Raw genomic sequence first — 22,120 nt, 5'->3', positions numbered from 1 at the left:
TAACATTATGTTGGACATTATCTGTTTATCGACCATTTCGGCTACAGGTTTACTTAAACGCACCAAATTGAAAGCTACACTACCCGTCATAAGTAGCTGTAGACCCATAAAAAGTACTGAAGAAAATATTGCATCGCTCTGACTCACACGTCGATATCTCTAAAAGCATGCACCTACAAAAATGCCGCCTTCAGAAAAGTTGTTGCTTTCAGGCTTCTGAATATTTTTGCTGAAGGCAACATTTTTGTAAGTGCGCAGGTTTTGGATATATCGAGGTAAGTCAATGTGGCACGGTTGGGTTATTCGCGCAATACATACAGATCACTAGCCTCTGCCCAGCAACTTCTATCCCTACCTGCGCATGGCACCGACCGGACTGCGAGCAACCTAAGCATCTGTTCTCTAGAAGGAGCGGCTATGTTCTTGCAAATAATCAAATTTTGCCGCTTAACAGGCATCTATTTTGATAACTATTACAGTTTTTTTGTTAAAATCGAGGAAACCGCCAGACCCACAGAATACGCCTCCAAGTATGCAATCGCACAGCATCCCCATGTAGTTCGTCAGATGACCAAAATATATTAACAGTAGAAAACATGCAATCACAGACAAACATACGCCTCACTGTACTCATTTCCCATCATTTCACTTTTGAACGGATTATTTAAATATTCTGTAGTTCGCAAATCTCTCGCTCATGGCGCTCGCATCGTTTTCGCTCCTGTTTGACGTTTGCGCACTACCGCCATCTAGGGGTTGTGTGCTAGTAGTGGACCCTGCGCCTATAGTGGACCCCCTACAGAAAAACTCGAATATAAATGCCCAAATCAACTGTTTCCAGGCAACTTCCACCGGGGGAACATCAATTACATTGCTACACATCAGTTCCTGGCGAACAAATTGCCCAGTGGTCACAAAAATCGGATATTTTAACTATTTAATGAATGTAAACACTCAAAAGGGTCCACTATAGATACACTCAGGGGGGGTCCACTATAGGCTCCATCGGCAGCGTGACAGATAACATGGAAATCAAATGGGGGGTCCACTATAGGCGCCGAGATATTTGTAAATAATCCTATAGTGGACCCCGGTGGTGTCCATTATAGGCAACATCGATGCATATTTTTAAATGCGTATTTCACTGGAATAATTTATTAATGTCGTATGTTTGACGGTCTTAACATAAAGAGGGGACATGGAACTTGTTATAAAATTGCACTTTGGAACAATCAACTGAGGGAACATAGCTAAAAAGCCGCAGAAGCAAATTTCGATGGCTTAGGGGGTCCACTACTAGCACCCAAACCCTACTTATGTTTGAAATAGGTACACCGTAGTAAGGAGGAGTGATTCCAAAGCAAAAGTGGAAAACCCAACCACCGGTAAACAATATGAAAGAAATGTTGCTCATTTAAAGAAAGTGGTAGGATCGACCGTTCCTACCGTTTCACCAGAACAAAACCCAGAACCCAGACCACAGACAAACAGACGTATCACTTTAAGCAAAATGCGATAAAAATCATCGTCACGAAAGCATAATCGCCCAATGCTAATAACACTGTGGTTCGCAAAACCACTGAGTAGATGGCGGTAATGCGCAAACGTCAAACAGGAGCGAAAACGATGCGAGCGCCATGAGCGAGAGATTTGGGAACTACAGAATATTTAAATAGTCCGTTCAAAAGTGAAATGATGGGAAATGAGTAGAGTGAGACGTCTGTTTGTCTGTGCCCAGACCATCGCTCAATAATGAAACAAGTCTTGGTTCTGAAGAAGAATTTATGGGATTCAATGATGAAGAAAGTGAGGATATTATTGCAGCGTTGTAATTATAGTTACGTGTATTAAGAAACATAGAATTTACAAATGTGATGTCATGACTAGATTACCAGCTCGAGCTCGACGGGATTTCCTCCAGGAGTTTCACGAAAAATCTTCCAGAATTTCTGAAAAATGCCTCTAGAAGTTCTAACGGAAATTTCTACAGGAGTTCTTCGAGATTTTCTTTGTGAGTTCCTCCAGGGTTCTACAAAGATTTCTTAAAGTGTTATTCTTGTATTGTCTATCCGGTTGGAATCAAGACCGACATTCAATCAAAAATTGCCATTTTCTTGGTCCACAAGTGTCGCAACTGTTTCGCATCTAGTGCGCTGTGTTGCTGACAACAACGGGAAGGATGCGCACTACATTTGACATGATTAAAAAACGTCGCGAGTTTGTGCGAAGTCCGGTTTGGTGGCGGCCCGACAATATTCCACAAGGAAATCTGCGAAAAATCTACTAGGAAATTACGGGAAATCCTCCAGAAGTTCTTCTGGACTTCCCCCTGAAGTTTCTTCTTTAAGAGTTCCTTCGAGAATTCCTCCAGGAACTATTTTTCGGGAAGTCTTCCAGAAGTTCTTAAGGAGTTTTACGGAAATTATTTGATGAGATCCTTCGAGAATCTCTTCATGAGTTCTTCCGGGAATTCCTCCAGGAGCTCTTAGAGAAATCATCCAAAACTTTTATCAAGGATTCCTCCAGAAGATCCTTCGGGAATTTCTTCTACTATTACTTAGGCAGTTGTTTTAGGAGTTTCTCCTGGAGCTCCTCAGATATGTATCTACAGCAGCTCTTCATGAAATCTTCCAGGAGTTCCTCGGCAATTCCTTCAGGAGTTCTACGGAAATTTCTTTAGGAGTTACTTTGGGAATTTCTTCAGGAATTCCATCAGGTATTCATTTGGAAATCCCTGTAGGAGTTGTAAGCGAATTCCTCCAGAAGTTCTTTGGGAGTTTCTTCGAGAATTCCATCAAGAGTTTCTCCTGGATTTACTGCAATAGTTCCTTTTGGAATTCCTTCAAAATTTCCGTTGCGAATTCATCCAAGATTTTTTTCGGGAATTCCGCCAGGAGTTCCTTTGGGGTTTCCTCCAGGATTTCCTTCGGGAAATCCTTCAGAAGCTCCTTGGAAAATTCATTTGGGAATCTCTAGGAATTCTACGGGAATTCTTCCAGAAGTTCTTCAGGCGCTTTTCCGGGACTTTTTTTCAGGAATTACATTGAGAGTAGTTTTGGAAATTCCTCTAAAAAAGGGAGTTTGGGATTTCTTCCTTGAGCTCTTGGAATTCCTCCCAAATTTATTCAGGAGTTCTTTGGGGATTTCTTCAAAAGTTGAATGGTAAATCCTCCTAGAGTTCTTTGGTAGTTTATCCAGCAGTTTTACGAGAATACCTCCAGAAGACTGGAGGTATGAGTGTTCGACTGTTTGGATGCACTAGATGTTGGATTTCTCAGCTATGTAGTCACCAAATTCCTTGGAACGACAACTGCATAGCCGAGAAATCCAACATCTAGTACCTACAGAAGTTTTTCGAGAATTCCTCCAGAAGTTCTATCAGAAATTCCTCCAGAAGCTCTTCCAGAATTGCTCCAGTAGCATTTTTTTTTAAATCCTTTCAGAAAATTTTTGGAAATTCCTTCAGGAGTTCCTTCGGAATATCTTCCAGAAGTTCACTGATATATGTATGTTGTCCTTTACTGGCATCAGGTTTGACAGAAACTCCCTCGAGAAAATGAGGATGGGATTTCGGCGATTTTCTGAGGAGAAAAAATAAAACTCAGAAATCACTACGCAAAACCTCAACAGCACCGAGCTGAGCTTGTCGCGCAGCGATGAGTTCATCCAATACTCATAATTGCGTGTTGTGTTTCTCACGTCCACTTACACTCAAACAGCTCTCGCGAGTTCCACTCCCATACAAATAAAGACTCTCGAGGCAAAAATCGCACTCTTTTATCCAAAATCATCATCGGCCCTATTTTCGGATCCAAGAGTTCCTCGGGTATTCATCCATGAGTTCCTCGTGAATCCCTGTAGAAGCTCCTCGAGGATTCCGCCTGAAGTTCCTCGGGAATTCCTCCAGGAGTTTCCCGGAAATATCTCCAATAGTTCCTCGGAAATTCCTCCACTATTTGCTCGGGAATTTATCGAAGGATTTCCTCGCGAATTCCTCCAGGAGTTCCTCGGAAATTCCTTCAAGAATACATTTGAAATTCCTCTAGGAGCTCCTCGGGAATTCCCCCAGGAGTTCATCGGGAATTGTTCCAGGCGTTCCTCGGGAATTTCCTCTGGTGGTCCTCTGTATTCCTCCGGAAGTTCCTCCATGAATTCCTCAGAAATTCCTCCAACAGTTCCCAGGAGTTCCTCGAAAATTCCTCCAGGAGTTTCCTGGAAATATCTCCAAGAGTTCCTCGAATATTCCTCCACTAATTCCTCTAAGGAGTTCCTCGGAAATTTGTGCTGGAATTTCTCGGGAATCCTTCCACGAGTTTCTCAGAAATTCCTCCAGAAGTTTTTCGGGAATATTATCAGAAGTACCTCGAGAATTCCTCCAGGAGTTCCCCGTAAATATCTGCAGGAGTTTTCCGGGAATATTTCCAGAAGTTTCTCGGGAATTTATTCTGGAGTTCCTCGGAAATTCCTCCAGGAGTTCCTTAGAAATTTCTCCGGGAGTTCCTCAAGAATTACTCTAGAATGTCCTCGAAGATTCATCCAGAAGTTCCCAGTTCCAAGTTTTTCTAGGAGGTCCTCGGAAATTCTCCCATCATTCCCAGGTTGTTCCAGGAGTTCCTCGGAAATTTCTCCTGGAGTTACTCGAGAATTTCTTCAGGAGTTACTCGAGAATTGCTCCAGGAGCTCCTGCAGGATTCCATCAGGAGTTCCTCGGGAATTTCTCCAGGAGCTCCACAAAAATATCTGCAGCAGTTCTCCGGGAATATCTCCAGAAGTTCCTCGAGAATTCCTCCAGGCTAGCCTCCAGGAGTTCCTTGAAAATTTCTAAGGAGTTCCTCGAGTCTTGCTCCAGGAGCTCCAAGGATTCCTTCAAGAGTTTCTCGAGAATTTATCCAGGAGCTCCCCAAAAATATCTGCAGCAGTTCTTCGGGAATATATCCAGAAGTTCCTCGAGGATTCCTCCAGGAGTTCCTTGAAAATTTGTCCGGGGGCTCCTCAGGAATTTCTCAAGAATTTCCTCGAGGATTCATTTAGGGGTTCTTAGGAATTTTTCACCGAGAGTTCCTCGGGAACTCTTCTGAAGTTGCTTAGGATTTTTTTTTCCGGGAGTTCCTCGAAAATTCCTCCAAGAGTTCATTGGGAGTTCGTTCCTCGGGAATTTCTCCTGGAGTTCCTCTGAATTCCTCCAGCAGTTCCTCAGAAATTCTTCCATCAGTTCGAAGTTGCTCCCAGAGTTCCTCTGAAATTCTTCTAGGAGTTCCTCGGGAATTGCTTCAGGAGTTCCTCTAGGGAGTCCTCGCGAATTCCTGCTTGAAAATTTCTCCGGCAGCTCCTCAGGAATTTCCTCGAGGATTCATCCAGGAGCTCCTGAAAATATTTCATCAAGAGTTCCTCTGGAGTTCGTCTAAGAGTTCCTCTGAAATTCATCTAAGAGCTACTCGGGAATTCTTCCAGGAGTTCCACGGAATCTCCTCCTGCAGTTGTTCGAGAATTCCTCAAAGTGCTTTTCCGAAATTCCTCTAAGAGTTCCTCGGGAACTACTTCAGAAGTTCCTCGGGAATCCCTCCTGAAGGTCCTCTGAATTCCACGAGGATTTCCTCGGGAATTCCTCCATCAGTTCCTCTGAAATTCCTCCAAGTTCAGTGGGAATTCGTTTCTCGGCAATTCCTTCTTAAGTTCCTCGGGAATTTCTCCTGGTGTTCTTCTGAATTCTTCCAGGAGTTCCTCAGAAATTCTTCCATCAGTTCCAGGTTGCTCCCAGTGTTCCTCAGTATTCCTCTAGGAGTTCCTCGGCAATTGTGAAGCAATTGGAGTTCCTCAGGGACTGTTCCAGAAGCTCCTCAAGGATTCCTCTAGGGATTCCTCGGAAATTCTTCAGGAGCTCCCCAGAAATGTCTGCAGCAGTTCTTCGGGAATATCTCCAGAAGTTCCTCGTGAATTCCACCTGGAGTTCCTTGAAAATTTCTTCGGGAGCTTCTCAGGAATTTCTCAAGAAATTTCCTTGAGGATTCATCCAGGAGTTCCTAGAAATTTTTCATCAACTCTGGAATATCTCCAGGAGTTCCTCAGAAATTCCTCCAGGAGTTCATCGGGAATTCTTCATGAAGTTCTGCGGAAATTCCTCCTAGTGTTCCTCTGAATTCCTCAAGGAGTTCCTCGGGAATTCAACCAGGGGCTCCTCAGAAATCCCTCCAGCAGTTCCTCAGGAATATCTCCAGAAGCTCCTCGGGAATTGCTTCAGAAGTCCCTCGGATATTTCTTCTAGAGTTCCTCGGGAATTACTGCAGTAGTTCCTCGGGAATCGCTCCAGGAGCTCCTTCAGGAATTCCTCGTAAATTCTTCCAGGAATTTTTTGGAAATTCCTTCAGGAGTTCCTCGGGAATTTCTTCAGAAGTTCCTCTTAAATTCGTCTAAGGATTCTTCGGAAATTCTCCAGGAGCTCCTCATAAGTATCTGCAGGAGTTCTTCGGGTTTGATTTGATTGATTTGTCTTTATTTAACCCTTATGTGGCCGACAGGATACCCGGGTACCCAGCCAGGGCCCATTTAAAAAGCACGGTGTAGAAAAAAGCAAAAAGTTTGTCGAACACATAACGGTTAAGAGACTTTCAGCCCTTGGTGGGTTCGTATCTCTACTTCTTCGGGAATATCAGAATTGTTGAACACTGTTGAATCGTTTGATTTTGTAATAAGTAGATATAGGTTTAAAGCTAGTATTAGATAATAAAATAATTACTCAGTCTGTACAGCTACGGCTGAAGACATAGTCAAATAAATAAATAAATAAAAAATATCTCCCGTGTTCATCGAGCACGTGTTCTGTTGTGCACATGGATGTTAAAGCATTTTCAACAGTGTAATTTCCCACATGGCTTGGTCAGCCAAAGCAAAATCAAGAAATTGACATATCTCCCGAAGTTCCTCGTGAATTCCTCCAGGAGTTCCTTGAAAATTGCTCGGGAAGCTTCATCCAGAAGTTTCTAGGAATTTTTCAAGAGTTCCTCCTAAATTACTCCAGTAATTCCTCGAAAATTCAATCAGAGGTTTTTTTTTTATTTTATTTTTTTTTTGTGAATTTCAACTACAGGAGTTCCTAAGAAATTCCTCCAGAAGTTCCTCAGGAATATATCCAGAAGATGCTCGAGAATTGCTTTAGGAGCATCCATCCAGGATTTCCTCAAAAAATCCTACAGGGGTTCGTCGGGAATTCCTCCAGCAGTTTCTCGAGAATTGCTTCAGAACTTCCTCGGGAATTGCTAAAGGAGCTCGCCGGAAATTGCTGCAGGAGTTCCTCTGGTATTAAACCAGGAGATCCTCGAGAATTGTTCCAGGAGTTCTTCGGGAATTGCCTCAGGAGTTCCTTGGGAATACCTTTAGCAGTAATTGCTTCAGTAGTTTCTTGGGAATTTTCTGGAGGAATTTCCGTGGAACTCCTGGAGGAATTCCTGAAGAACTCCTGGAGCAGGTCCCGAGAAAATCCCGAGGCAGTTCTGGACGAATTCCCGAGGAACTTTTGGAAGAATTCCAGAGCAACTCCTGGGAGAAATTCCTGAGGAATTCCCAAGGAATTATTGGAAAAATTCCCGAAGAACTCCTGGAGGAATTTCCTAGCAACTTCTGGAGGAATTCTCGATGAGCATCTGAAGGAATTTTAGTGTACCTGCGGGAGGAATTCCGGAGGAATTCCTGGAGAAATTCTTGGGAACTCCTGCGAATACTGCCGTGGAATTCCCAAGAAAACCAGGACGCATTTCTGAGGAGCTACGGTAGGAATTTTCGAAGAGCTCATGGAGGAATTTTTGAGAAACTCCCGAGCACCTCCTGGAGAAATTTCTGAAGAACTCCTGTAGTTGAAATTCACAAAAAAGATAAACCCATTGTTGAATTCTCGAGGAACTGCTGGTGGAATTCAGAGGACCATCAGGAGGAATTCTCGAGGAATCCATGGAGCAATTTAGGAGGAACTCTTGGTGCAAATTGCCTAGGAACTCCTGGATGAATCTTCGAGGAAATTCTCGAGAAATTCTGAGGAGCTTCTGGAGAAATTTTCAAGGAACTCCTGGAGGAATTCACGAATTTCCGAGGAATTCTAGAATTTCTGAGGAATCCCTAGAGGAATCTCCGAGGAGCTTCTGGAACAATTCCTGAGCAATTTCCGAGGAACTTCAGAAAGAAAGAATTCCCGACGACCTTTTTGAGGAATTCCCAGGAATGTCAGAGAAACTTCTGAAGAAATTCTCGAGGAACTTCTGAATGAATTTCCAAGAAATTCCTGGAGGAATTTCAGAGAAATTCCTGGAGAAATCCCAATTTCCGAGGAACTCATGCAGCAATTCCCGAGGAACTCCAAGAGGAATATTCGAGGGACTTTTGAAGCATTTCCCGAAGAACTTCTGGAAATATTCCTTAGGAATTCCTGAGGAACTCTTGGTTGAATTTCCGAGGAACAGCTGGAGGAATTCCCTAGGAACTCCTGGTGGAATTCAGAGGAACTTCAGGAGGAATTTCCGAGGAACTCCTGAAGGAATTCCCGAGTAACTCTTGAAAGAATTTTAGAAGAGCTCTTGGAGGAATTCCCGAAGAACTTCAGGAGGAACTCCTTGAAGAATTCCGGAGGAAATCCTGGAAGAATTCCGGAGGAACTCCTGGAAGAATTCCCGAGGAACTCCTGGAGGAATTTCCGAGGAACTCTTGGAGGAATTTCAGAAGAGCTCTTGGAGGAATTCCCGAAGAACTTCAGGAGGAATTCCTAGAGGAATTCAGAGGAACACAAGGAATAATTCCCGAGGTTCTTCAGTAGGAATTCCCGGTGAACTTGGAGGAATTTCAGAGGAACTCTGGGAGCTACTTGGAACTGAAGGAAGTCTTGGAGGAATTCAGAGGAACGCCCGGAGAAATTCCCTAGAAACTTCAGAAGGAATAACCGAGAAACGAATTCCCAATGAACTCTTGGAGGAATTTCAGAGGAACTCATGGTTGAATTCCCGCGGAAATCCTGATGGAATTCAGAGGAAGTTCAGGAGGAATTTCCGAGGATCTCCTGCAGAAATTCTCGAGGAATTTTTGGAGGAATTTCAGAAGAGTTCTTGAAAGAATTCCCGACGAACTCCTGGAAAAATTCCCGAGGAACTCCTGAAGGAATCCTGCAGGAGCTCCTGGAGCAGTTCTCGATAACTCCTAAAGCAATTCTCGAGGAACTCCAGGAGGAAATTCCGAGGAACTCCTGGAACAACTTGGAAATGATAAAAGAATTTCCGAGGAACTCTTGGAGAAATATTCCCGAGAACTTCTGGATGAATCCAGGAGGAAATTCTTAAGAAATTCCTGAGGAACTCCCGGAGAAAGTTCCAAGGAACTCCTGGAGGAATTTCCGAGGAACTCCAGAATGAATTCCCGAAAAACTTCTGGATATATTCCCGAAGCGCTCCTGCAGATATTTCCGGGGAAAAACTCGTGAAAGGATTCTCGATAAAACCCAGGAGGAATTTCCTTGGAACTCCTGTAGCATTTGCGAGGAACTCCTTGGAGGAATTCGCGAGGAACTAGTGGAGGAATATCCGAAAAACTCCTGGAGACATTTTCAGGAAACTCCTGGAGGAATTTCTGAGAAACTCATGAAGAAGTTCCCGGAGGAATTCAGCGGACCACCAGGAGAAATACTTGAGGAACTTCAGGAGGAACTCCTGGGAGAATTCCCGGTGAACTCCTGAAGGAATTCCCGAGGGTCTCCTGGAGGAATGTCAAAGGCACTCTTGAAGGAATTTGCCATAAACTCCTGGAGGAATTCGCGAGGAATTTCGAAAAATGTTGGAAGAACTCCCGAGGTTCTCCAGGAGAAATTCTTGAGAAACTCCTGTAAGAATTTACAAGATACTTCTGCAGGAATCCCCGAGAAACTTCTGCAGCAATTCTGGAGGAACTCGTGCAGGAAATCCCGAAGAACTCTTGGACGATTTCCCATCCTGCAGGAATTCCTGGATAAACTCCTGGAGATATTTCCGGTAAAGGAATAACCTTAGAACTCCAGGATTAATCCTCGAGTAGTTCCTGGAAGAATTCATGAGGCGCTCTTGGAGGAATTCCCAAGAAACTCCCGGAGAAATTATTGAGGAACCCCTAAAAATATTCCCGAGGAACTCCTGGGAAATTTCCCGGGGAACTTCTGAGGGTATATCCTTGAAACTCCTGGATGAATTACCGAGAAACTCCTGGAAATACTATCGAGGAGTTCCTGGAGGTATTCCCGAGGAACTTTCGAGCACCTCCTGCAAGAATTCCCGAGGAACTACTTGAGGAATTCCCGAAGACCTTTCACAGAAATTCCTGGAGAAACTCCTGCATAAATATCCGAGGGAGGAATAACCTCGGAATTCTTGGATAAATCAGCAAAGAGCCATTTCGGCAATGAAATGGCATAATAAGTGTGAGTAACGAACAACTACTGGCACGAACGATTGATTAATCAATCCATCAAAATTTCCAAGCAAAACAGTTACCAAGATTATACTAGGAAAACATCTTACTCTTGCTTTGACTAATTTCTACAAAAATAGCAATTGATTCTGAATTCAATCAAACAATATTATTAATGCTAATGATTATTAATAAATATTTGTATATTTCAGAGAGACGACGCCGCTGTCTTCAAGCGGTACTTTATTCACCGCTGCCGTCAGAATGGTCGCCAGCTACTTTGTGCCCGCAGAACCAACTTGAATTACTATATAATAATCATTCTTGTAGATTCTTATGAGTAAATTAAATGATACAAAAAAATCTATAATATTAAATTTCCCTCTTAATTATACTTTTTCTGGTGTTCCTCCTGAATGGCTGGTTAAATTGTATTTAATCCTATTTCGACTTAAATTTTGTGTATCTTAAAAAAAACCTAGCGTTTTTCAGCTCCACATTTTTTTTCGTCGAAAAAAGATGAAATTCAATTTAATCATCCATTTAGGAGAATTGAAAAGCGTTTACATCGTTTCCTTACGTACATTGCAAGGATTACATCGTACCGTGTACGTCGAATAAATTACATCGCAATAATTACATCGGATCTGTTTATTACATCAACAGCCGTCGAGTACATCGGGCTGTGTAATATTAATCAATCGATGTAACGACCTGGTTGCAGCGATTTCGATGTAATATTCAACAACTTTTTTTGCTGTGCAGGGAGTTTTCCAGATGGCTTGTTACTAAATACGAAAAAAAAAAATATTGCCTGAACTTTTCATTGTGCCTACATGTCGAATGACGGGTTGTTGCCTGGTGCAGAGAGAATCGTTAATGGTCACCAGGAATCAGATGAATCGCTCGGGTTCTGGACAACCGAAGAAGCAGGATGTCCTGTCTAATGTCCACTCAAATCTCCCGAAGCGGTCGGGTTCAAATATTGGCTGACGAAAGGGGAAATGGCCCGGGTTGACAATCGGAGGAATAAGTAGGTAGTAGTGAAGGTGCTGGTATAAATGCAATAAAAATCAATCGAACTGAGACCAAAAACAAAACAAAAATGGGTTTTTATTTCCTTTTAATTTAAATTTTCTATCGGATGCGGATATCTTGACGTAGGGTCTTCCTCTTTTTAAGACGATGAAGCGTCCATTTCCGCCTCCCAAAGTCATCTCTTTGTCGATCACACTCACCATGAATCTTCACGACTAACCGGCTGCACATAGGGCGCCGTCCACAAATTACGTAACGCTATAGGGGGATGGGGGGGGGGAGTACGGTCGAGCGTTACGCCCCATACAAAAATTTAAGGGTTTTCATACAAAAAAGCGTAACGGAGGGGGGGAGGAAGGGTTGAAAAAAGTCGTTACGTAATAAATGGATGCTGCCTAGTGGGCGGTGGTGACGTTGTGCTGGACCATCAATGGTTCTGAGGACATATTATGGCCTTTGGTTTCCACTGCCATAGCAGTCGTGCCGAAAGATTGCGAAGGGGATTGGTTTTCCTGCTTGGAATAAACATTGATCAATATACAGCGCCTGAAACCGTTGTACAGATCACTCATAGTCGAAGTTGTTCATGATTTGCACTGGGTTGTTCATGATTTGCGAAGTTGTTCATGATTTGCGAACTAGCGTGCATGTCCTAGCGTCACCTGGGGATGTCCAGTCCAATCGTGCGGCATCCTCGTCGTTACTGATATAAGAGCGAGCTAATCAGTCCACAAATTGATTCACTTATCAAGGTTTTCGAGCACCGTCGACGACAAAAGGTTGTTCCAGTTGTTCAGTTCATTTCGATCTACTACCTTGACGTGAATGAAAATTTTCACAAGGTAAACACGATTGACAGGGAAAATCGTGAAAGCGCCGCCTCCTTTTGCCCATTCAAAAATGATGTACTGGGGGATTGGGGTCGTTGAAATTTGATGAAACTGGAGCCACGGGCGAATTGCCAGCATCATATTGATTGTTGGTAGTTCGTCTCCATCGCCGATATTGTAGATGAAACTTGGTTGATCAGCGGAATCCTCTGTTGCTGCGATTGCTCGCACGTTATCCATTTTCCTTCGTTTAGCTTGTGCATCAAACACGTTATTCGCCATTCGATTTTCTGGATGTTTCCGCCTCATGGTGGACCGGCATACTTTCGCAAAATGCCCCAACTTGTTGCATTGATCGCATTTCTTACTGTAGTGGCAATCCCTGTTCGGTATAACTGCCGAACACTCTTTAGTGTTCGAGTATGATTGTGATCATATCCCAGTACGGAGGGTTAGCCTAACATTAGCCTAATGTGAGACTAACTGGCCAGCATGTTAGGCTAACTTTTTGTCTCACTTTTGGCTAATGTTAGTCTAAAATTAGACAGATATGACACACTTTTGTTAGACATGTTGCAAATTCGAAACATGTTTGTTAGTCTAACATTAGACTAACGTTAGACATGTTTTACTATGGGCTGTTAGACAAATGTTAGGCATAAATTTTATGCTGCTTGTTTTCATTCCAGCTGTCATCCGAGCAAGAAGTATGATTGTAGTAGTGAACTTCTGTCGACGTTCACTACTACAACCGTACTCTTGCCTCGAATGATAGCTGGACGAAACAAATTCAATAAAAAAAACTCGGAGCCTGTTCAATTTCAATTTTAATTTTAACTTTAATTTTAATTTTAACTTTAATTTAAAATTGAATTTGAGTTTGAATTAAATAAAAATTATATTAAATTAAATTTAATTTAAAATTAAATTAAAATTAAATTAAAATTAAATTAAAATTAAATTAAAATTAAATTAAAATTAAATTAAAATTAAATTAAAATTAAATTAAAATTAAATTAAAATTAAATTAAAATTAAATTAAAATTAAATTAAAATTAAATTAAAATTAAATTAAAATTAAATTAAAATTAAATTAAAATTAAATTAAAATTAAATTAAAATTAAATTAAAATTAAATTAAAATTAAATTAAAATTAAATTAAAATTAAATTAAAATTAAATTAAAATTAAATTAAAATTAAATTAAAATTAAATTAAAATTAAATTAAAATTAAATTAAAATTAAATTAAAATTAAATTAAAATTAAATTAAAATTAAATTAAAATTAAATTAAAATTAAATTAAAATTAAATTAAAATTAAATTAAAATTAAATTAAAATTAAATTAAAATTAAATTAAAATTAAATTAAAATTAAATTAAAATTAAATTAAAATTAAATTAAAATTAAATTAAAATTAAATTGAAATTAAATTAAAATTAAATTAAAATTAAATTAAAATTAAATTAAAATTAAATTAAAATTAAATTAAAATTAAATTAAAATTAAATTAAAATTAAATTAAAATTAAATTAAAATTAAATTAAAATTAAATTAAAATTAAATTAAAATTAAATTAAAATTAAATTAAAATTAAATTAAAATTAAATTAAAATTAAATTAAAATTAAATTAAAATTAAATTAAAATTAAATTAAAATTAAATTAAAATTAAATTAAAATTAAATTAAAATTAAATTAAAATTAAATTAAAATTAAATTAAAATTAAATTAAAATTAAATTAAAATTAAATTAAAATTAAATTAAAATTAAATTAAAATTAAATTAAAATTAAATTAAAATTAAATTAAAATTAAATTAAAATTAAATTAAAATTAAATTAAAATTAAATTAAAATTAAATTAAAATTAAATTAAAATTAAATTAAAATTAAATTAAAATTAAATTAAAATTAAATTAAAATTAAATTAAAATTAAATTAAAATTAAATTAAAATTAAATTAAAATTAAATTAAAATTAAATTAAAATTAAATTAAAATTAAATTAAAATTAAATTAAAATTAAATTAAAATTAAATTAAAATTAAATTAAAATTAAATTAAAATTAAATTAAAATTAAATTAAAATTAAATTAAAATTAAATTAAAATTAAATTAAAATTAAATTAAAATTAAATTAAAATTAAATTAAAATTAAATTAAAATTAAATTAAAATTAAATTAAAATTAAATTAAAATCAAAACAAAATTGAATTAAAATTTTAATTGAAATTTAATTAAAATTTAATTAAAATTGAATTCAAATTAAATTAAAATTTTATTCAAATTTTATTAAAATTTTATAAAAATTTTATTAGAATTTTATTAAAGTTTTATTGAAATTTTGTTAAAATTTTATTTAAATTTTATTTAAATTTTATTACAATTTTATTATAATTTTATTTAAGTTTTATTAAAATCTTATTAAAATTTAAAAAAAAATTGAAAATTTAATTAAAATTTAATTGAAATTTAACTAAATTTTTTTTTAAATTTTCTTTAAATTTTATTAAAGTTTTATTAAAATTTTATTAAAATTTTGTTAAAATTTCAATAAAATTTAATGAAAATTTAATTAAAATTTTATTAAAATTTGATAAAAAATAATTTAAAATTAAATAAAAATTAAATGAAAAATAAATCAAATTAAAATTAAAATGACTCACCGACACGATGAGGCCAAACTTAACGGAATCGGACACTGTTTTGCAGATGACTGGTTCCGGCAACGGTACGACGAGAACGAACCGGACTTATTGGCCAGTAGCAGCGGCGAGGAGCTGACGGGTCGGACGACGGAACGACTTAAATGGTTCTTACCAGGTTGTTACGGTTTTAACTAATTGAAACGCGAAATTTTTATCATTTTCCCGACCGACGAACGCTGCCGCAATCAACAAAGTTATTTTTTTAACTGCCGTTCAGGCAACTGTCAACAATGCGCGAAAGAATCGAACACTGAGCATAATTTCGGGGTTATGATTTATGCTCTCCAGAAATTTTCGATGAGCAACATATCTAACAAATGCCTAACAGTGTCGAACGCCTAACTTCCTCCGTGCTGGGTATATCTGATAAATAATAAAGCTTAGTCTTGTCTTGACTACGTACGTACTCGGTCACAGTTGTTATTCATAATGAAGAACGTCTCTCTCGTTTAGCTCGTTATAACAGTGTCGACGAGGTGAAATGTAGCATCAACTTGCTGTACGTTTCACGACCGTAGGTAATTATTACCTTTTGGCGTGGATTTTTCATTTAAAGATGGAAGTAGATTGTGGCTCTGCGGTCAGTGTCATAGATGAGCGTGATTATGAGGATAAATTCAGCCATTTGCCTTTGCAAGCCTATAGTAATCGGTTAGTCGTCGTAGATGGAGCAAATCTTCAGGTCGCTGGATGCATCAAGGTGTCAGGAGAGGTCAACGGAATTCGGAAGCAACATTTGGAATTGGTAGTCTTGAAGACTCCTAAGCGTTCCTGTAGGGTTGTACCCCTGTTTGGAAGAAAATGGCTTGACCTATTCTTTCCAGAGTGGCGTAAGCCATTTTCCTGCGCAAAAGTTAGTCAAATTTCCGAGAATTTGGTTCAGAATGCAGTTGAAGATGTTAAGCGTTTCACTCGGTGGCCGCTTACTTACGGCCCATAGGCAGCAGTTACGTTTGGCGGAGGGATCTCGCGATCGCTCTGCTTGCACGATTTTGATCAATCAAGTCCCGCCTAATCAACCTGAACACGAAACCGCAGCAAACCAACAACCAACAGCTCAATCCAGCGATGAAGAGGATTTTTACGGTTTTGCATCCGATTCTAATATCTTTGATGCGTCCGTTCTACCTTTACCGTCAATGTCAACGCAGAGGTCAAATGAACAACCAAGCAGAGAAGCTGAGACACATAGCAGATCGAGGAAGCGTAAGATACCAGCAACGCCTTCTACAACTAGGCGATCGAAACGAAGCAGAAATACAATAAGGAACAGTGATTTTGTTTACTATTGAATTTGCATAAATTAAGTGGAATACTTTTTGGAATATTGTGTAATTTTAAGGTTTAACTGAGGGAAGGAGAATTGTAGGAGTTAAGTTCATTCGGTGAAATTGTACGAACCCCCTGAAGAGAGGATCGAGAGAGTGTGACATAGATAGAATGTAACAGCACGAAAACCTTCCTATATAAACCGTCAGAATAAAGGAACAGCTGATGTTTTAGAAAGTCAGTACTCGAAGAGCTTGTTTGGAATTAGTCTTTCTTTACCTCCGCTCCGCAGTACCCAAGTAACCATGACGCTGTATATAGAGCATTAATTTCGCTTTATAGTGTATTATATGACATGCGATATAAAGTTGTTTTGTCATATAGGCACCATTAAAGTAGGTTTAAAGTCGAAAGTGGCGCTACTATTGTTGATTTAAAGCAAGCTTTACTGTGGTGATTGCTAAAGCATATTAAATGCTTGTACCTTATAGCTAATGCAATCAAATCGTATGGAATGCATACTTGATGCATCATGTCAAAAAAGAAAAAAATGTATGTTTTTCATTTTTCTATCTATTTTTATCTTCCGATACTCTCACTTTGATGTTTTGTTATTGTATTTCGGGAATTGAACCTAGACTGCTGAAACTGAACCACGATGAAACTCGGACGCGCTAACGCTGTGTGCTACGATACCATGTATTTTGCACCTGGAAAAATGTGCATCATAAAGTAACGTATACTTATAGCTCGTGCCTTATTGAGTTGTGTTTTCAGCAACTCTGAAAAATGTGCTGGGGTCTGGCTGCAATCAGTTATGTTACTCTCGAATATAAATTCGTCTGTGTTGATTCTGTTTTTTTTTGTTTTCATACGTGCTCACTTCTACCTAACATAGAAACAATACAAACAGCGATTTAATCCCCCGCATAGAAATTTATGGTTCATGGTATCACTCATATCATAACATGTCCATTCGTGGAATAATAATGATAGATTCAATTATTGTTGATGATGGAAATTCATGAAATGAGATCATACAGCACTTTTTAAATATCATAGTATTAATGATAACGATTCACGGTATGGTTTTCAAATAATTTTGAATAATTTGTTTTTGATTATCATCCTGGCCATAATCAATTATTGATACTTTTTAACTGGCATTAGGCCGTTATCAAAACGTAATTATGACAGCATGTGTGTACCTACCTTTTGATCCATGCCCGATCGGCACCACTCAGTAGAAATTATCTGGAAATATCTATTCCCAAACACCCAGCGCTTTGTTCCTGCTGCGTTCTTGTGGGGAATATGTTGATATCGCATGTTGCAGGCGGTGCGGCAGCGGAACATACCATCACTGGGAGCGAGGAAGAGTCGTTTCTTCGGAAATCAATGTTTCTTTGCAAATCAGCTTCCGCCGTGATTCCTTCCATTCCCGCAACTTCCATTGCCGTTCGAAATCCAGACTCGCTTGCCACATAGTTTGTCCATGTCCAGATGGTCTTCCGGTAATCTTCCTCCTGGCCTCACCTTAATATTATTTTCTTCGGAATGCTTCCTTAGAAAAACTACACAACATTATCACCTTCGAAACACCCGCGAGCACTTACTGTGCATAGCGTAATTGGTAACAACGTGCGGCGAGAAACGGAGCAACCCCGGGATCCAGAGTTCAATCACCAACTACCGAAAAAAAAAACATTGGTAACACAACGATTAACTCAACGATAGCCTAATTTGACAGCAGCGACAAATGCGTGCAGGGGTGGACATTTTTTTAGTCGATAATGCAGAAGTTATGAAATATTTCAGTTTTGTTTTGATGATTCCATGTATCATATAGCGAATGATAAAGTGATTATTGCATGAATGATATCATAAATTTTTTGTTCGAGAAAAAAGGCGTTTTTGAATGGTAACGATACTTAACAACCCATTCGGTCTATCATAAAAAGTTCGAAAATTGTACCTGCTATCATCCATATGATTCACGCTATCATTGGCTTACAATCCATTGTATGATAACATGTGTATAATTAGAAAATGATAACCTGTATCAGCGCTGTATGATACCGTTTTATTCGGGCCTTCCTTTTATGAATTCGGGGCGTTATGTTAAATAAGGAAACCGATACCCCACATAATTTTTGTTCCCTCAGCATCTGATTGTTTTCATGTCCCAACCAGAAACCCAAAAAACCATACATAATATAAATTTTCAAACAGCAACATCTGAGCATGATAATCTAAGTGATCCGCAGCAATCCATGAAAATTTTGGTTTGTTTTTCTTTTCTTTTGAATGGTTCTGTTTTGTAACCGGTTGGTTCCAAGTCTTTAGATTTTCGTTTGTATGAGTATTTGTTTGTAGAAAATTCACGTATTTAATATTAAGATACAGTAGGCACACCCTAGCGAGAAGCCGTACCGCTACAAATATTTCTGTATACGTTGCTGAACTCGCACAAAAATGACAATAGGTAAATGATAGTAGAGAATGATGGCATGAGAGGAAGAGTATGATGGAATGATAGATGCCACTGGGCGCGGCCATCTTCCAAGTAGAAGAGTGGTCAGAAATTAACCAGGCGTCCGTGTGTGAAGACCAGTATAAAAGTGCAGTGCTAATTGAGTGGTAAGAAACCACCCCCCCCCCTTAGGGGCAGGAGTTGGGATGTTAGCCTGCCTTCGTTCAGGACCTCATATCCGTTTATATAAAACGGTCACACACGGCGGCTCGGAAGTCAAGATGGCTTCCGAGCCTAACAGCAAAGGAACCACCATCGTCCCATTCAGGACGATTCCCTCAGGCCGTTGGCCTTAATCGCCAAGGAGGGACCCTTCTCGGCACGGTCGTTCCGGTCTCGTCCTGGGCCGTGCCGATTTTGTCAAGGAAGGGAGACGCCTGTCACCAGAACACCATCCAGCAATGCCTGCTGGTCCCGTCGGCCAAGTACCGGGTCGACAAACCCGCCATTGCGATCCCAAGCTGCCCCGGCGGCGAAATTCCGGCCACACGGTAGTGCAGGAGCAGCCGTGTGGGCCAAAGCGACGAGGAGTAAGTCTGCAGCAACAGTGAGTACCGTGCAGTGCCTTGGCCTATTAGTCTCGCTTACACGCCACACCAAAAATGTCCAACCCACACACACACTCCACAGAAAGGTTTTAATAAATGTTAGAAATGTGAATCTTCTTAGTTGTTCATACTTTGTCCGCGAAGCCCCTCCGATTACCGAGTAGCATGCCGGCCCTGAGACCCAGCTCGAGGGGTCTCATGCTACTGAGCTTGAAACCGGGAGTAATTGGGAGCCACTGTGGCTGCGGAGCAGCCCCGCAAGTCTCCGTGGTTACAATTGGCGCCCCCAACGTAAATTTCGTGAAAGGTAATCGGAGGATCGGTTAGTATGAAAATCTAAGGATTTTCCAACGGGAGGTGGCAGGGATCCGTGCTTAGCACGAATGTCTAAAACCACACACTAAAAGCGAACTCGATATAAATTTGTGGAAGTACGAATGGTTTCCGTTTAAAAAAGAGGTCCTGAACGAGAGGACTATTTATTGAAATCTTCTCGGTTCAATTTTAATTTGTCGTGATCGTCTAACTTGACAATTTTTAAAATCATAATTCCACTATACGTACTATACCTACCTGTGATAATACTTACCAAAAAACCATACTTACCTGTGATATTTTAAAAATTTTAGAAAAAGCAGCACACTTATACTTACCTGTCACTAATAATTGACAGAAGTGATTGAGTTGAATTTCTTTTCAAAATCAATTTCACGATTTTGCCCAGACCGGAAGGGTCCTGTGGCGCTTAAAGTAGTTAATATGTGTATATTTCCCTTATAGATTTACTTAACTTATTTGGTACAAAATGCAGTAGCTGGTGATGCAGGAAACCGGGACCGGAATACATGGGTTGGTGAGGAGTCATCCTGTTAGGTCCTCACAGCTCGATGTGTGCATTCCACCCAATATCCACCGCTGATATCGCTCCTGGCGTTTATACAAATAGTTGAGTAAAACATCTATTTGGAAAGAGAAACATATAGTAATTACTCTGAAAGTGTCGGTACAATTTGGTGGAAAATTCGTCTGAAAAGACAGTTTTCCAATTCTAGAACAGGCTATGTTCTACCTGGTTATGGATCAACCGATCATAATCAAAAGGTGAACTGGGATGGCAAACCAGCAGTAACAGTGAATGATCGAGGGGTTATAAATTTTCCCTCATTCATGGCACTGATTATGGTGAGTCTGGTAGATAAGCTCCCATTAGTCAATTTATGCTGACATTTCGACCGGTGTTGAGATCACCGCTGTTGATTAATTATGTGCACTTTAATTACTTACCTGCAGTGCATCTTGTAGTAATCAAGATGGCTGGCACGGTAATCCCGAAATTCTAGGAATTTCTGCAGGCACATCTTCGCCCTGAAGATGTTGCTCTGGCAGCAAACAGCCTTCGTTCAAGGGGATTTTTACCCCATTGCCGACACCAATACACCTACAAAGAAATACATGATCGAACTTAGATCGATATGTTTTAATGAATTTGTACTTACCCTATTGATTCAACGAAAATTCGGCCGATTTTCGTTGGAACATGACTGAAGATCATTCAATAATCTATCAGCATGATCAATGTTTACATAAATATTGATTATGCCGATATGTTGTGACGTCTGATCGTTTCCCGATGAGTGACGTTTCGCGATCTGTCACCGATGATCAATCGTCGATCGATTCATCGACCAAAGTGACATTTTGCCCGCCGGTGAATCCCGCCTTCGCAAGGGGTACACCGAAGCAAAAGATCGAATACGATCTAAATGTATATATTGTAAATAGGGTTGTAAAATTGTTTTGCTGCTAGTTTTGTAAAAATGTAAAAATGTTTGTTTGCCCATGATTCGGGATTATTTTTGTTATTTATTATTGATTGAATGTTTTGGTAGTGCACGTTTTAATTTATTATTTTATTCTTTTATTAATTTATTATTTTAATTTGTATGTATTGTAGTGTATAGTATTATTATGATTTCGCGCGATTAGTGTAAATATTTATTTAGTTTGTTTTATTGTTGGTATTGTTAGTTACACTTCCACAATACCGTTTGAGCCGAGGGTGATTTGGTAAACAAAAAAAAAATGCAAATCACTTCGTGCTTTTACATTTTTTCATCGGGGTAGTGGATAGTGTAACCGGTTGGTTCCAAGTCTTTAGATTTTCGTTTGTATGAGTATTTGTTTGTAGAAAATTCACGTATTTAATATTAAGATACAGTAGGCACACCCTAGCGAGAAGCCGTACCGCTACAAATATTTCTGTATACGTTGCTGAACTCGCACAAAAATGACAATAGGTAAATGATAGTAGAGAATGATGGCATGAGAGGAAGAGTATGATGGAATGATAGATGCCACTGGGCGCGGCCATCTTCCAAGTAGAAGAGTGGTCAGAAATTAACCAGGCGTCCGTGTGTGAAGACCAGTATAAAAGTGCAGTGCTAATTGAGTGGTAAGAAACCACCCCCCCCCCTTAGGGGCAGGAGTTGGGATGTTAGCCTGCCTTCGTTCAGGACCTCATATCCGTTTATATAAAACGGTCACACACGGCGGCTCGGAAGTCAAGATGGCTTCCGAGCCTAACAGCAAAGGAACCACCATCGTCCCATTCAGGACGATTCCCTCAGGCCGTTGGCCTTAATCGCCAAGGAGGGACCCTTCTCGGCACGGTCGTTCCGGTCTCGTCCTGGGCCGTGCCGATTTTGTCAAGGAAGGGAGACGCCTGTCACCAGAACACCATCCAGCAATGCCTGCTGGTCCCGTCGGCCAAGTACCGGGTCGAC

The 22,120-nt window shown here is 39.3% G+C and overlaps 1 long non-coding RNA gene across 1 annotated transcript; it reads right to left on the bottom strand.

The window, feature by feature from the left end:
• Window positions 1-19,207: 19,207 nt before the first annotated feature.
• Window positions 19,208-21,097, bottom strand: LOC115259713 (uncharacterized). The gene is made up of 3 exons (XR_003894222.2): window positions 20,834-21,097; window positions 20,622-20,775; window positions 19,208-20,296 (listed from the first exon to the last, which is right to left on the bottom strand). It is a non-coding gene; the product is annotated as an uncharacterized LOC115259713 (long non-coding RNA).
• Between the last annotated feature and the right edge of the window lie 1,023 nt (window positions 21,098-22,120).

The sequence above is a fragment of the Aedes albopictus genome, chromosome 3 (assembly GCF_035046485.1).
Source record: "Aedes albopictus strain Foshan chromosome 3, AalbF5, whole genome shotgun sequence".
NCBI lineage: Eukaryota > Metazoa > Arthropoda > Insecta > Diptera > Culicidae > Aedes > Aedes albopictus.
Note: the sequence above shows the minus strand (reverse complement) of the source record. Positions and strands in the feature narration are given on the sequence as shown.